This window comes from Zosterops lateralis, assembly GCF_965231275.1.
Source record: "Zosterops lateralis genome assembly, chromosome: 21".
NCBI lineage: Eukaryota > Metazoa > Chordata > Aves > Passeriformes > Zosteropidae > Zosterops > Zosterops lateralis.
Window position 1 is genome coordinate 3,082,312 of NC_139781.1, and position 14,907 is coordinate 3,097,218.

At 39.6% G+C, this 14,907-nt stretch overlaps 1 protein-coding gene across 3 annotated transcripts in view; it reads right to left on the bottom strand.

The window, feature by feature from the left end:
* Positions 1-14,907, bottom strand: part of MAMLD1 (mastermind like domain containing 1) — a 245,354-nt gene that overhangs the window by 161,538 nt on the left and 68,909 nt on the right. For all 3 annotated transcript variants that reach the window (XM_083876310.1, XM_083876312.1, XM_083876311.1), the window contains one exon: positions 11,934-12,054. The gene's annotated coding sequence lies outside the window, so the exon portion shown is untranslated. The remainder of the gene's footprint in view (positions 1-11,933; positions 12,055-14,907) is intronic.

A 14,907-nucleotide genomic window follows, 5' to 3' on the forward strand; every position in this document is an offset into this window, starting at 1 on the left:
AGGAATTGTGGGTTTTAATTTGATCTCACAGAAAAGGCAGAGTTTTAAAAGAGAATTCAGGTGATTTACTGTAATCAGTGGAAGAGCAGTGCAGCCAGCAGTGATAAAGAAGAACTTTCAAATTATCAGATTTTAACATGACAGGGTCCCTCTTGGAAGCTTTTACAACCTCTGTTCAAAGAGAATAAGGAGCTTATAAAACCTAAGCAAATGTTTCTGAGTACAGCCCCTACCTTTGTGAGACAAGGTTAGTGAATCCCCATCCTTTATTTGCCTTTCTTTGTTGTCTCTTCAGAGACACATCACTGCAAGTCATCGAACCCCACAGAACCATCAGAGCTAAAGAGCAGCTGAGGGTTTGAAAAGTGCCAGAGCATTAATTAGCTCAGAATTCCTGAATCTCCACTGATACCATGAAAGTTACTCAATCACAGGATGATGTGGAAAGCCTAATAGAGGCTTTATAGCTAAAGCACAGGAGTGGGAGGCAAGAAGTGCAGGTTCTATTCTTACTGCCAGCACCTGTATGCAGCCTCCAACAAATCCGTTTTCATTGCTCATTTTCTCTGTATGCAAAGTGGAAATAATTGTGCTCACAGGACTCTTCTTAAGCTAACTTCACCTCCATCTGAGAAGCACTTTGGGATCTTCAGGTTAGAGAAACCACTGAACTGTAAAATATAATTTAAAATATGTATTTTACTGGATGTGCTTAAAATAAGTATTCCCTGTGCCGGTGTAAAGAGGAATTTTGAGTGTGGGGATACCAAGCCTAGATAATTTAACTGTTACCTTGAAATGTAAAAGCCTTGTTTGCAAAGGATTTTTCAATTCAGCAGATGACTGTAAAGCAGCACTTCAAACAGCTTTGCCCAGAATATCTATTATTAGTAAACAACTGTGCCTTACAGGATTATTTGCAAGACTTTGCATTAGGTACACTTGAGGTAAGCTTCTGAAAACAGAGCTTCAAACATGTTAAAAGATAATATGTGTGCACATGAATAAACTTCTACGTTTTCTACAGACTTGCTTTTCTCTTCTAACAGAAACAACAGCAATTTCAGAAATGACATTCAATATCTGACTCACTTTTACATTGCAGAAGAACAAAGCACGGAGCTGGCCTGGCTTTGGCTGTTTCCTGTTTAGTCAGAAATAGCTGTTGGAGCTGTGTTTGTCCCTCACATCACACCAGCAAACAGCAATCCTCCCTATACACATCTGTCCAGTTGGTCCTGGATGTAAACATCAAGAAGTTCTGGTCTGTGTGACCAGCTCCAGGAAGTTTTATGTATGAAAGAGTAGGAGGACAGTTCCTGTGTGAGGACTGCAAGCAGGACTGGTGACACTCTACAGAGTCTTCCTTTCAAACAGATGCACAGATTTGTCTACTTAGATTGTGTTCATTGTCTTCATTCAGCATTGTGCACTACAGCTTTTGTGCTCATCTCAGCCTTTTTTCCTAGGGCCTTTCTACCCACACAAATGGCAAACATTTAGTAAATATTTGTTCAAGACTTCAAACATAATCTACTTTGAGAATTCAGACTGTTAGCTAAATTAAAATGTATAGTCTGCATGCAATCATCAGTCCGACTCCAAGTAAACTGGGGCTCAAAGCAGGTCAAAGTCATAAATAAATTCTTAGGTTCAGACAAAGCCTTAGTCATTAACAAGAGCACAATAACTGGAAAAAACACTATTATTTGAATTTGAATTCCAAAATTGAAAGTGTTGCTACATGAACTCATCTACATCAACAGGCAGAAAAAATAACAACAATCCTCACTTGCAGCAGCATCCTCTTTATCTCATGACTTTTATTAGAGGACTCTCCTGCGGTTTTTCCTCTTCTGATCTGCTTTCCCCACTCAAAGGGAGACTGAGCCATGCCAGGGGGTACAACAGGAAAGCTATGGCAGCCCTATTTTGCTGAACTAAAACCACTGCCTCACAGTTTATCTTTACTACTTTTGCAGGAATGTGATTGTCTGTTCCTGGTGCTTGGCACCAAAGGACATCTACTGCCACCAAAATTGCTACAATAGACAGAGACCCAAATCTACTTAGTGAAGGTAAATGTAACTGCAAGCAAAGGAAGATAAGTTACATTTTTTATCCAAAACTACTATTTTGGACTATTTTCCAAGTCTTGTTATATAAAAGCTCTCACAATGCACTTCCACCTGAAATCTACTAAGTTCAGTGTGCTTTAGGATTCTCCTTATTTCTTTTCTTTTCAAATCAAGGGAGAGACAAATCACCACACAGGACAGACCTGCAGCACTGTCAGTAAATATGGTGACCCACTGTAAGGGCTTTCTCCATTTTTGCAGTGGAAAAGCTCCAAAGACCTCTGCCAGCAAATATTTAAGAAATGTTTGCAAACATTCTTTTGCCTTTGCATAAGAAGAATAACAAAAATACCCCAAGACAGGGTAACAGCTATGCCTGTACTTTGCACATGAGCGGACCATGCAGGGACAGCTACCAAAATTCTCCTGTAAAAATCCTCTAGAATAAGCTGTTATTTTCAACCCAAGAACAGGACACAATTGCCAAGGCTACTTATCTTCTGCAAGTTAGGCAGAAATACTCAACTCTTTCCAGCACCCCAGAAATCCCTGGCCATAGAGCCTGTCTCTGCTTTTTCTTCTGCAAAAGTCCCCAGTACAAAACCACCTTTCCAGGAGGCAGTCTGCCAGCTGGGAACAGACCACAGCTGATTCCCAGCACCTCTGCCATTTTACAGCCTTGGCCAGCTGTTCTTGCAGGGCTTCAAAGACCAGGAAACTGCCATCCTGCTCACCATATAAAAAGAGGATATGCCCTCACTGTAGGGGAATTACCAGCTTTGCTGTGCTTGGCCAAGCAGTGTGCTGGCAGAGCACACACAGCCCAAACCCCTGTAAAACATTTGCTTTACACAAAAGCAAGCTGAGAATGGAGAAGTGGAAAGTGTCAGATGTGCCTGAATCAGGCACACAGCATTACCTTTATGCAATGTGACTTTGCCTCCTCCTGAAATAGGGCACAGCTGAATTGGTAAATAGCCTAGTGCTCACCCCTCTGTCCTTGTGTAAATTAAACAGGGTCCCTTTGAATGACAATTCTGGTGTCCTCTGCAATCATTTCTGGAGGCTCCACCTTGCCAGGGGACTGAGATTTCCAACTGCCATGCCATGAAACATGGTGGAGATGAAGGCAACTTGTAGGCAGTGGTGAGATACGGTGACATTGACATAGGGAAGCACCTACAGGAAAGGTTTTTGTGAATACTTCTATGAAAATTTTGCATTATTTGGTGGCAATTTGAAAATTAAACTACATGGTAGAGCTTTATTTTCATTGTTATCTTATAGAAAACTTTCCCTTGAAGTAGAATATTATTGGGTTCAACAGAATCTAATCTGGGCATCTGCAGTCCTGAGTATTAGCAGCTTTTATGATGTTGTGGATTTTTTTTGAGTTGAGCATTAATTAACAAGTGTTACAGTATAAATATGTATGTATTTCTTGGAAAATAGATCAGTCACCAGTTCCATTTGTGTTACTGCCCCTGAGCCAGCCATGCTCAAGATCCCACTTGTGTCTCCAGCAGCTTCTCAAAAGAGAGTGGTTTTATTGAGAAAATGTAGCCCAAGCTCCCCTGCTAAAGGTAATTTATTTTATTTTGATTTGATTTTCCCATGTCAGTCATGCCCTTGTTTTGCTACCTGCTCTATCTCAGTCAGCATATAATTTATAAAACTCTCTAAGAAGGATGGAGACAATCTTCCTCTTCCTGTTCCCTACAAGATGAAGACAAAGTGATCCTGGGTATAGGAACTCACACATGGTATGAGTTTCAAACTAGATGTGAAAAAAATCTGACTGATTTGGTAACATTGAGATTTACAAACATGTGCCCATTTGTTTCTGCAGTGCAAACAGCCACCACCAAGAACAAAAGGTTCCTTGAAATTAAAAAAATGGGATCAGAAAGCTGCTGCTCCTGTTTAAGTCATTTGGAATTTTGCCACTGGTACATCAGGGCTGAGATTTCATGCTGGGATCTAAATGGGAATGACCAACCCTATGCCAGAGGGGAAGCCACACATCCTTTTTTATTGTTTTGGTAGGCTCAATTGCAAAAAATAGGTAAAAGCAAGACCGTGCAAAAGTCACTCTGCCTCAAAGGTGAGATTTCCTGAGGAAAAAAAATGCTCCTGGCTCTCCATTTGCTACACTGCTCTCCATTAGCAGCGATGTGTCATGACTGATTCTGGCGCAGATGCAAAAGAGGGCAAAGAAATGGATCTAATACATTTTTCAAAAAAGCCAGAATTTCCAGGCTTCCACTCAGATACTGTGAGATGCCAAGTTTCTGCTGACCATGCTTAACAAACATGTTCTCTTTGCATTTGTCTGTGCCAAACCACGAACACTTTAGGTAATTCTAAACTTTATCTTGATAGTTATTCTATTTTTTCTCATTCATGCTCTGACTTATGTATGATTTATAATGTTTCTACTGGGAAAGTTTCATATGCAAGTAAGCTTTCCCTTGTGAGAGTTTGTGCATTACCATTTGGAGGCATCTTTTTACTTTTACTCTAGTAATATTTCCTACATCGATTTTCAACTTCATCATTACTGGAAATCGTCTAGGTAATAACTTTAGAGATGTTAAAGAGCTGCAAAAGCCTGACAAACATTCCATTAAAAATTGTGCTGGTGATAATTCATCAAAAGCTACAATTTTCTCATCCCCTTCTTTAATTATTACAGACTTTGCCACCTGAAGTTACACACTTAATTTCTAAATACATGATTGGCCCCAGCTCCTCTTGTTTGTGTTTTCCCCAGAGGAAGATGCTGAGTCAGACAGAGATAAAGGAAAAGAAACTTCTAACACAACAAGTCACTCATCGTGTTCAACCCAAGATAAAGAGGGTTGGGTTGCAACAGTCTTTGAAGATTTCTTTCTATCAGGATCCTGTAAAAACCTCATGCTGAGACTTCCCACAAATGGAAAAGAAATAGCAGTTTTATTCGTACCAGTGCAGGATCATCTCAGTGCAATGAGCAAAAATGAGATGGCAACAATGAGGAGCATAATTTTCACTCCACTGAAATTTTTTTTTTCCAGACATTTCCTACTCAGTTACCCTTATTATTATTATTTGTTTTCAGTCACTATTCACACACTGGGCATAAAGTATTCAACTTTTTATCTCTATATATTTTTACCTACCTATTCCTTTCACAGGTGCAACGAATTAGCCACATTTTCATTCAGTTCTTTTACTAGCATGTTGAATTTAAACAGAAAGAATTCAGATTACATGGATTAATTAGATGTTTGATTAAAAAAAAAAAACAACAGGAAAATGAGTTGCAGAGTATAATATAAAACACAGCAGGCTTTGACTTTCTGCCTGGAAGCTGTTTAAAAAAATAATAATAATTAAGAAGGAAATGAAGAGTACACTGTATTCTATGCATAAATAAGAGATATTAAAGGCAAATATTTGCTTTTAGATTATGATGAACTCAGATTTACACCAAAAAAAAAAATGGACTTGAGATGTTAATTTAGCTAAATATGAGCTCTAATCAGTCATTCCTCCTGCATCATCTTCCATGGCTATGCATAATTATAGTAGAGGTGCTTGTACTGTAACACAACCTTTCACTGTAAGTTACAGCCTGAGGATGTTTTCTCCCCTTATCCTTGAATCCCCTTTGCACAGCCCTAAGCCCCATCACACATTTAGAAGGAACAGTTCAAAAACTAGATGGAGTATAATAAATTAATCTGGACTTAGTGGGTGGATAAAAGGTCCAGCAGGGGTTTGTTACAGACCCTGGGGACAAGAAGAGAGAGGAAAATGGAATACTGCACAATGACATTAGTAAGGCAAACAGAGATAATACTCTGTGTGCATGTGTCTGTGTGTGTCTGCACAGTGCTGGGGGAAGGGTGGCATCAGCATTCTCAGCCCTGAATCATCCTAATGTAATAACCATTGAATGCTGCCAGCCTGCTTCCAGAGAGCCAAGCAAGGAGGGCTTCTGCATCCCTCCTTAAATTACCACACATCACCAAATCACAGACAGAAGAACTCCACAGCAAAAAGCAAACTGTGTTACCAAGCCTCCATTCTGGACAAACCTAGGGGTTTGAAACCTTTGTTCTCTGGCCAGATCTACCCAGAGAGGGAAGGTGTGCACAGCCTGCACCAACTTATTGTGGTACAACTTTATGAGAGGAGATGCAAGAATGAATTCTTGTGCTTTAGGGTAACAAGTAAACACCAGTGTTGGACACCAGAAACCAGGTTTGTCCTGATATATTCTCTTACATGTGGTACCAGTGCCACATCAGTGGTGAGAGCCAAGGTGGCAGCTGTACTGTTTGGCAGGTGCTACCACCTTTCCAGGGAAAGATTAAACAACAATAAAATTGCTCCTGACCTACCCATAAGCTGTGAAATGGGCTCTTCTTTTCACACAGACTTGGTCTTCCTACATGCTATGAACCATCTTCAGGAAGAACATCAAGGTAAAAGTGTGTGATTTGATAAAGGAAACATTTCAGAACGTAGAGAAACACACAGCAAAACAGAGTGCAAGGAAAGAAAGAAGGGGTTCAAATGGCCTGAGAATTACATTGTCAGAAGCCTGTAAAGCAACAGGTTTGGAAAAATAATTTCTGCTGATCCATTTCAAATTTCTACCTAAAATACAAAAGGTATGAACGAAATATTCCTGTCTTGAATATATATTCATCACAACTCAAAATGCACTTTGAAATTGAAATGAAACAAAACTAATGTAATTGTAAAACATGCCTAAATAGCAACTGCTCTTCATTCCCTTTTTCCACAGCTACTGTAAGCAAGGGCTTGCCATAACTCATGTAACTTGGGTCATTACACATTATATCAAAGGCTATAGATGCCAGTGCTTCCCATTTTACTTTTCCAGCAGAATTCTGGATGAAATCTTTAGACACAGACAAAGAGAGGTCAATCTTTAGACACAGACAAAGGGATACATTGCACCTTCTGCTCTACTGGGATCTGAGAAAACAACCTGAAGTGTCTTCTACCACTGCTGGCATTGACCAGATCCCCTTCTCATCTCTCCTAGAGCTGATGAGGAAAAGTGGAGACTTGAAGAATATCTTGGACAATACTCTTCTCTCCCCATGTCCCTTCTTTTCTAGAACAACTCCCCCAACACAACAGACCTATGATTTTTGAAGAGCAGTTTCCAAGTTTGAGCCTAGCTTTAATTTTAAAATTTTTTTTTTTTTTTTTTGTACATTCTCTCAAAAACTGCATCTGCAATGGAATTTTTAGAGTGCAAGAATTATGTGTGGTTACTGGCTTAATCTCTGCTGGATTCCCAATGGTCTATTTTTATCTCATGATCTCAGAACAATTTGGGATGTTGCACAACAATCAACAGTTCTGATGCAAAGAAATGGTAGCAATGCAGTTTTTCAAGTTAAAAATCCGGATATGATGCTGAACTGGCAACATCTCACGGGCTGAAGATTGTGAAAGAAACAGCTAAATTAGAGTAAAGGATGTTACCCAGAAAAGTACCTAAAAGAGCTAGAAGTTAAAATAAGCTCAAGGTTATCAGGTTTTCAAACATCTTACATATAATAAAAAATATGAAGATCTGTAATTAACTGGACAGTGAAGAACATTTCCAGAACTTGCAGAGAGAGTTCATTTTGAAGTCACAGCAACTTTCTTCATCTGCTGGGGCTGCATCTATCTGTTGCCAGAATGTACTTAATGCTGAGTGTCTCCATTCCTGCATAACTCTTATTCACAAAACACAAAAAGGAACACAAACAATGCTCTTCCTTTTATCTGCTTGTAAGTATGTTCTAGATTAAAGCTATTCTGATAGTTTAAGATTATTTGTTCAGATTGCACAAGCGATTCGGTGCCAGAGTTATTTAAATCCTGGGAAGAGGTACTACAATAGATAGAAATGATGTATGAATCGTACATAAATGATGATAATGGAAGGGCTGATTTAATAAATGGAAACTTCAAGCTGAAAGCATGAATGAGGAAGCACTGGATCTCCAGCTTCACTGCTGTGGGACGTGGGGTCACAAAAACTCTGATGGGAAATGCTGCATGCTGCCCTGCCTGGATCTGTCCCATGCTCTGAAAACTGGACACTGTTGGATAAGCTACTGGAGCTGCCACCTTGCAGATGAGTCTTGAGACTGACAATCTAATCATCTGCAGCACTTTTTGTAAAGAATAAGGAATTAGCTGTAGTGAACTGGCCTCATTTCAGCCTGCATAATTACAGCCTGTACACCTATGATTCCTTTGCCATTTCTTAGGGGAAAAAAAAGAACACATCCTTCCCTTGCTGTAAATCTTTTGCTTAGGAAATCTCAGCTGTAGCTGTAATCATCTTGTGCTTAAGTCTGATATCAAACTGTTAAATTTGCAGTGTACTTTGAGATCATTTATTCTAAATCTTAAGATCATTACTGCAGACATCTCAAAGGACTACATATTCCACCCTGCTTGTTCCAATAATGAGGCATGAAAGAGTAAACTGAGAGTTTGGTTTCTGATTTCTCCCCCTTTTTTGCCCTGCCCATTTATATGCTTTGAAAACTGAAGTCATAACACTGTCGGAAGTTTTTTTTTTAGTGGTTTAATAAACATGACATGCTTGCACTTGCTTTGCATTTTAATAGCAATGCAGTGGCAATAAGACACTTCCACAAACACAAAGCATGCAATTACACAGGGTTTTAAGGGCTAACTTTTTTGTCAGGCATATATACACACACATATTTTGAACCTCTTTTGTTCAAAACCTAAAAATGCTCTCTCAGTTTTCACTTTCCCATTATGGGTACCTGAGTGCCTTTCAGGTGGAATTTGAAGGGCACACTCCACTTGGAGCTGTTCAGAGCCAGATTTTTATGACTGCATCACTGTAGTTTGGCTTCAGTGGAAAGTTTCCAATGGCACCAGAAGAATATCTATAGAAATGGTCACGTTGTTGATCTGACAGTTTTTAATCTTTCTTTTTCTTCCTTGAACACAAGGGATCTGTTCCCTAATCTGCACATACATACATCACTTCACTTCACTTCACTTCACAGTTCTGCTTGATTGTATTTGTATTTTTCCTCTTCTGCCTTCTCTGAACTACTTCAGTGCTCTCCCACATTCCAGTACCCACAGTGAAATGTAATTTGAGTGTGTCCAGGGTGTGCTGCTGCCCTGGTGGGCCTGTGGTGTATCTGTGACCAGCAGATGGATGTGCCAGAACACTCAGAACCACTGAGAGCATCAGCGCTAAGAGCAACAATGGCCAAGCTTTTTAAACACAAGAAGTTTGGTTCAGGATTTTAAAGTCCCAAAGTATTGTAATGGCCTGTACAGGGTTTTGGTTTGACCCATTTTAAATATCTTGTGTCTATTATGTGAGTAGACCTTCATTAACCTGCCCTGAAGTTCCTAAAAATTAAATTAAATCTCACTAGAAAAGACTCAAGTAGTAAAGTGGTAGTTTTAGTTCTAAGGGATGTAACTTGTACTGTGTTATGCTCCTGATTTTGGGCCATCACCCCTCTCTCTCTCTCTTGCCAGGCTCAGGGTGACATTTCACTCATTTTTATTCAGAGGTAAATTGGATGATCAGGGACGAAATTAATTCCAGAGTCTGGCTCAAAGTGCATTAAAATAAACAAAAGGGTTCACATTAACTTTAGCAGAACACTTACGATGTATTAGTAGAGCACCAGTAGAGCACTTAGTAGACATACTAATTAGAGCACTACAGTTCACATAAGCCAAAATATGCACATAGTTTTAAAGGAAAAGCTTTAATATTCCATACCATACTGACAATATTTAATCTATGTTGATGCTAAGCAACATAACTTTTTTTATGTTTCAGATGTTAACATTCATAAATTTACAGTATAACACTGTATTCTGCTTTTGCATTAGGTTCAGCTAGACTCTTATCCTGACAAACATTTTTAAAGATTTCTCCTTTACCAACTCAAGAGACTAAAATCAGAATTTTTCTGCTACATACCTTCAGTGGTGTAGGGATTATAGGCTTGAGCAACTTACATTGTATAATAAACTGCCAAATGAGATGAGGTAAAACAGTAACTCCACAAAAGGATCTAATTCAGTGTACTTACTGTGTGCTAGCATTAGTCAGTGATTAGGTTATTAAATCCTCTCTAATTATTGTTTGAAGCTTTTCATAAATAGTTCTTTGCAAAATGGATCTTATCTAAAAATTTAATTTATTGGATGTTTACAGGCTTAAAAAAAGTGATTTTATGATACAAACGCAGAATTACTTCCTTTTTAAATAAACCAAATTGGTGCTGTAATTGAGATGAGCATGCTATTTTTTTCACACAATAATCTGATATGGGACTTTCTTCTCTCAAGAGACTTGCTTGATCTGCTCTTTATAGACATTCAGTCTCTGTAAATATGCTTTTGGTTTCTTTATCAGTAATAGTATTAGACCTGAATGCTTCAGTATACAGTATAATGGGATATTAAAGGGCTTTCTGTATATGTTTTAGACAAGCTAGTCTAATAGAAAGAAATGAATACATGAAGGATATTCCTTTACAAGTAGACAATACCATTTATAAGGATTTTCTTCTACCATTTATTTATTACATTTTTAGAGAAAATCACATTGCTTTCTTTCCCCCCTTTTTTTTCTCTCTGTCATTGTTTTCCTTTTCTTCCTGCTTGTACTTTGCTACTGAACCATCTGACTATCTGTGTTGCCATGGGAAGGACTGCAATGCCATAAATTCAGAGAAGATAAGTTCCTGTGTTCTTTTGTTTTCCTCATTTTATTCTTAAACAATCCTTAGCATAGGTTAGCTGCTTTCATAAGGGTGTTCTGGCACTAGAGGAGGATTGTAAAATATTCATTTCTGGAGAAGATACAGCAAAAACATTCTACTTGTTTCACAGAAAGGAACCAACCTACACAGGCAGAAGTCAACGCTCTCCAACTTGTAGATACCTGACTGAGAGCTGAGCCAAATTATGGGCACTTATCCATCTAGTCTTATGGTAGCTAACATGAATTCCAGAAATACTAAAAAACTGAGTTAAAAACAAGTAGAGTGCTGGATGCCGCAGAGGATTTGTGATACAATTCAGAGATTTTCATCTTCAAATCACTGATTAAATACCTTACAGGCTGAAATTTGCCACCTTCTAAAACCTTTAAAGTGTGGCCCATCTAGAGGGAGCCTAGTGGCCTCAGCTCAGTTGCCAGTGCCAGCTCTTCCCACTAGAGAAAAGAGCTCCCTAATGCAAACAGCTTCTCCCTTAGTGGGCTCCAAAGGCCAGAACATCTACCAAAAGCAGCTCCTCCAAGTGCCACTGTAAACAACAGACCTGGGTCTGTTCAACAGAAAACTCTCTGAGCCACAGACTAAATGCCTTTGGGCAATGGGTTCCTCAAGTCAAAGGGAATGTGCCACGGGGGCAGCTCAGGTACAGGATCACACACTGTAATGGGATCAAACTCCCTCATGTAAAGCCAGACCAAGTGCTTTACATGTCAGAGCAGGTCCTGTGTGCTGAACACTGCAAGGGCCACTCAGCATCACCAGCCCATATCCCCATATTACCTGCTTTTACCATCCTGGATCAAGACTGGGGCTCACACTTATTCCCTTGGGATACAATTCCAAAGCTCCAAACAGGCAAAATGAAGACCCTCACTGGTACTTGGCAATAACACAACCTGGCTCTACTTCTGCCACTGTATTAATCATCCAGTGCTGACTTGAGGAACAGCTCATTTTGACCAGTAAACAACAGAAATGTGATTCAGAAGATACAAGGAGAGACGTGCAAGGCTCAGGAAGCTGAGCTGAGACTCACCGTCCTGTCTGCAGCCACATGCTAATCTCACGTTTGGCTCTGTGCTGAGCTGCTCTGCTCAATATTTTGCATGTTGATTGGCTTGTTATTCACTTCTGCCTCTGCTGGAAGCCAGACTAACCTGTGGGGGAAGTGTGGAAAACAATTACAGTATATTGAAATGGTCATACGAGTGCAGTACACTGCAACACTTTACATAATTTATTAGGTGTTGCTACACGCACTGGCACTCACACGACAGAGATCTTAACAAGACCAACAAATAGGACAACATCTGCATTCCTGTAAGAACATTTCAGATGGAAATTTAACATTAAACCAAAAGTGTACTTACTGCAGCACAAACACTGCAATCAAGTGGTCTGCCTTGACTTGTGATGTATTATGTTAACACAGTTATGGCTGCCTAAGTAAAACAGAAATGTTTACAGCAGCGATTAATTGCTTGCTATTTTTGAAAATTAACAGTTAATATATTTTTTCCAAACCAATCCAATTCAGTGTTACTCTGGATTTTCATGCATCATTTCTTTATTTTTGTCCCTATTGTGCACACAAGGTCAATTAACTGGTAAATATAATTATTTTACAAACATAGCAAGCAGCAGCTATTATAAATAACAACTTATTTGCATATTTCCTTGTTTCTGAAGAGAACAGCGATGTTACAGGTCTGAAAATCTTTGCAACTCCAATACAGGTTTTAAGTAAATCTTTTGTTTCGGTAAGCATTCTAGTAAATATGCCATTTCTTAGATTAAAATCAGCAAGTAGAAGCTGGGTTGCAGATTTCAGAACTTGTCTCATTTGCATCTTCAAAATGGAATGGAACTGAAAGCTTTCAAGCTTTACTGTTCAACTCCACAATTCTGCTGCTCTTTGTAAATGAAACAGAAAAGAGATGTATGTGAATATATCACACATTTCAGGGTAAATGAGTTTTTCAAATTGTAAATTAATATCATTGTTTGTAGTCACCTTCACAGCATTTCTGAAGTTGAAGCTGTGAGCTGAATTCTGGCAGAATTTTGTGAAAGATTTGGAAAACATGACTCAGAAGATTTTTGTACTGGCAGACAAAGACTCCTTTCTGACTCGGTTTTTGATTTCCAGGGTCTCCTTAAATAAAGAAGATATTCAAGACTGAGGGACAATAGAGAAGAACTACAAGGATGATTTCTTTTAAAAGGAGAAATCAAAGGGCAGCACTCCTCATGTGCACTATATATGGCAATCTCTTTGTCTGAATATGGAAGGACTGGCTGGTTCTCACACACTGTGCTGAAACTGTGTGGTTAGAGAGGTTTTCCTAGACATATTTCTTGATGACAACTGCATGCTGTTGGATTTGTTTCAGTGGCTGTGAATCTGTGAGCCATGCATATTGTGCTCCATTTGCCACTTCACAAGAAAAAAAAACCATTTAGTGAGCTGATGGGAAGCAGAACACCTCGTTTGTGCTGATTGGGGTAGAGGGGCTGATTTGTAGATTCACACACGCTGAGCTTCTGGCACTTTGAAAAATCTACATTGGGAGAATTTGAGATTTATGCCCCAGCCCCAACGCAATTCATGTGTTGGGGTGCTCCTGCTGAGACCCACCAAAGGGAGCTGACGGCTGCATACAGCGCACTGGAAACATTTTAAAGCTTGCTGTAAAGAAAATAGAGCAGTCTTCGCCTAGCAGGGGGAAAAATCGATGAGTAGGCACTTGGCAGTGGTGGCCAGCAGGAGGATGCTTCTGATGAATGCTGAGTCATTGATTTCCCTCCCTGATCAGCAGCAGCTGCTCCATTCACACTGCACAGCCTTCTTTGCCACAACCACACGTGTCAGCAGGCTTCACTGTCATTAAAGCCAGAGGTATTAGCTGACAAGACACCAAATTTATGTATTTTTGGTTTCGATAGTGCTGCCTTACAATTTCGAAGTTGCTTCCCAGCTAGGACACCTAAAAAGGCATTTGTATCAAGGCAGGAGATCCAATGGCACAGGCAGCTCACAGGTACAGCCAGTATTTGCACGACAGATGTGTGAATGTCACCCAAGCCCTCGGTTTCTTTCCTCACCAGGCGGCACAAATTTCATAAACTCAGAGCACAGTCAAGCAAAGAGGCTAAGACATCATCTGAGAAGGTAGGCTGCAAGTCAGCACAAAGCTCACATGTTTAAAGGCAGAAATAAGTGTAAATATGCAGATGGGCTGGGCTCTGCTCATGTGCCATGCCTGCAGTATGTGGGGTACAACATGGCATGGCTGAAGACCAAAGCATAATTGTAGTTTACAGTTTTATGATGGTAAAAAAGCAACAGGTAAAACAGGTGAGACTGCACTGAATGACTACAATGAAAGTATAGCCAGAGCAGGTTATTACAAATCTCACCATTTGAGGAGGATGTGTATACCTCTTAACGTGTTCTATCATTTGTTATATTGCTTACACTGCCATAATTATTACTTAATAAGTTAATGTGTTTGTGTATCTGTTTGGATTGATCTCTGAGGAAGCAGTTTACATAAGGAGAAAAAAGAAGAGAAGGGACTGTCATGAGATAAATGCTGTTTCTCAGGATTAAAATCGACTGAAATACACTATTTATAGCCAGGCACTTCACTGCTAGCAGCAATGCTGAGCCTCCACATTTCAGGTTCCATTCATGGCAGAATATGCATGACTTTGCCTCAAAAACACTCACAGAAAAAGTCATAGGTCAGGCTTCTGTGCTTGAACTGGTATTTCAGCAAAAGCTCATGTTGCCAGCCACAAATCCATTCTCCCTTAACTCCAGGGGTGTTTGTCCTCTGAGAAAGAGCCTCTTCACCACAGTGACAAGCCTGGATTCAGGAGAGCCCACAACTGGCAAACTGTATTTTCCTAGATAATTCAGCTGCAGATTGAAAATTGCTCTTTTATAGTTTGCTCCCCCTTTCAGACAGCACAAGCCTACTTAAATTCTCTTGCTTTTTCAAGTG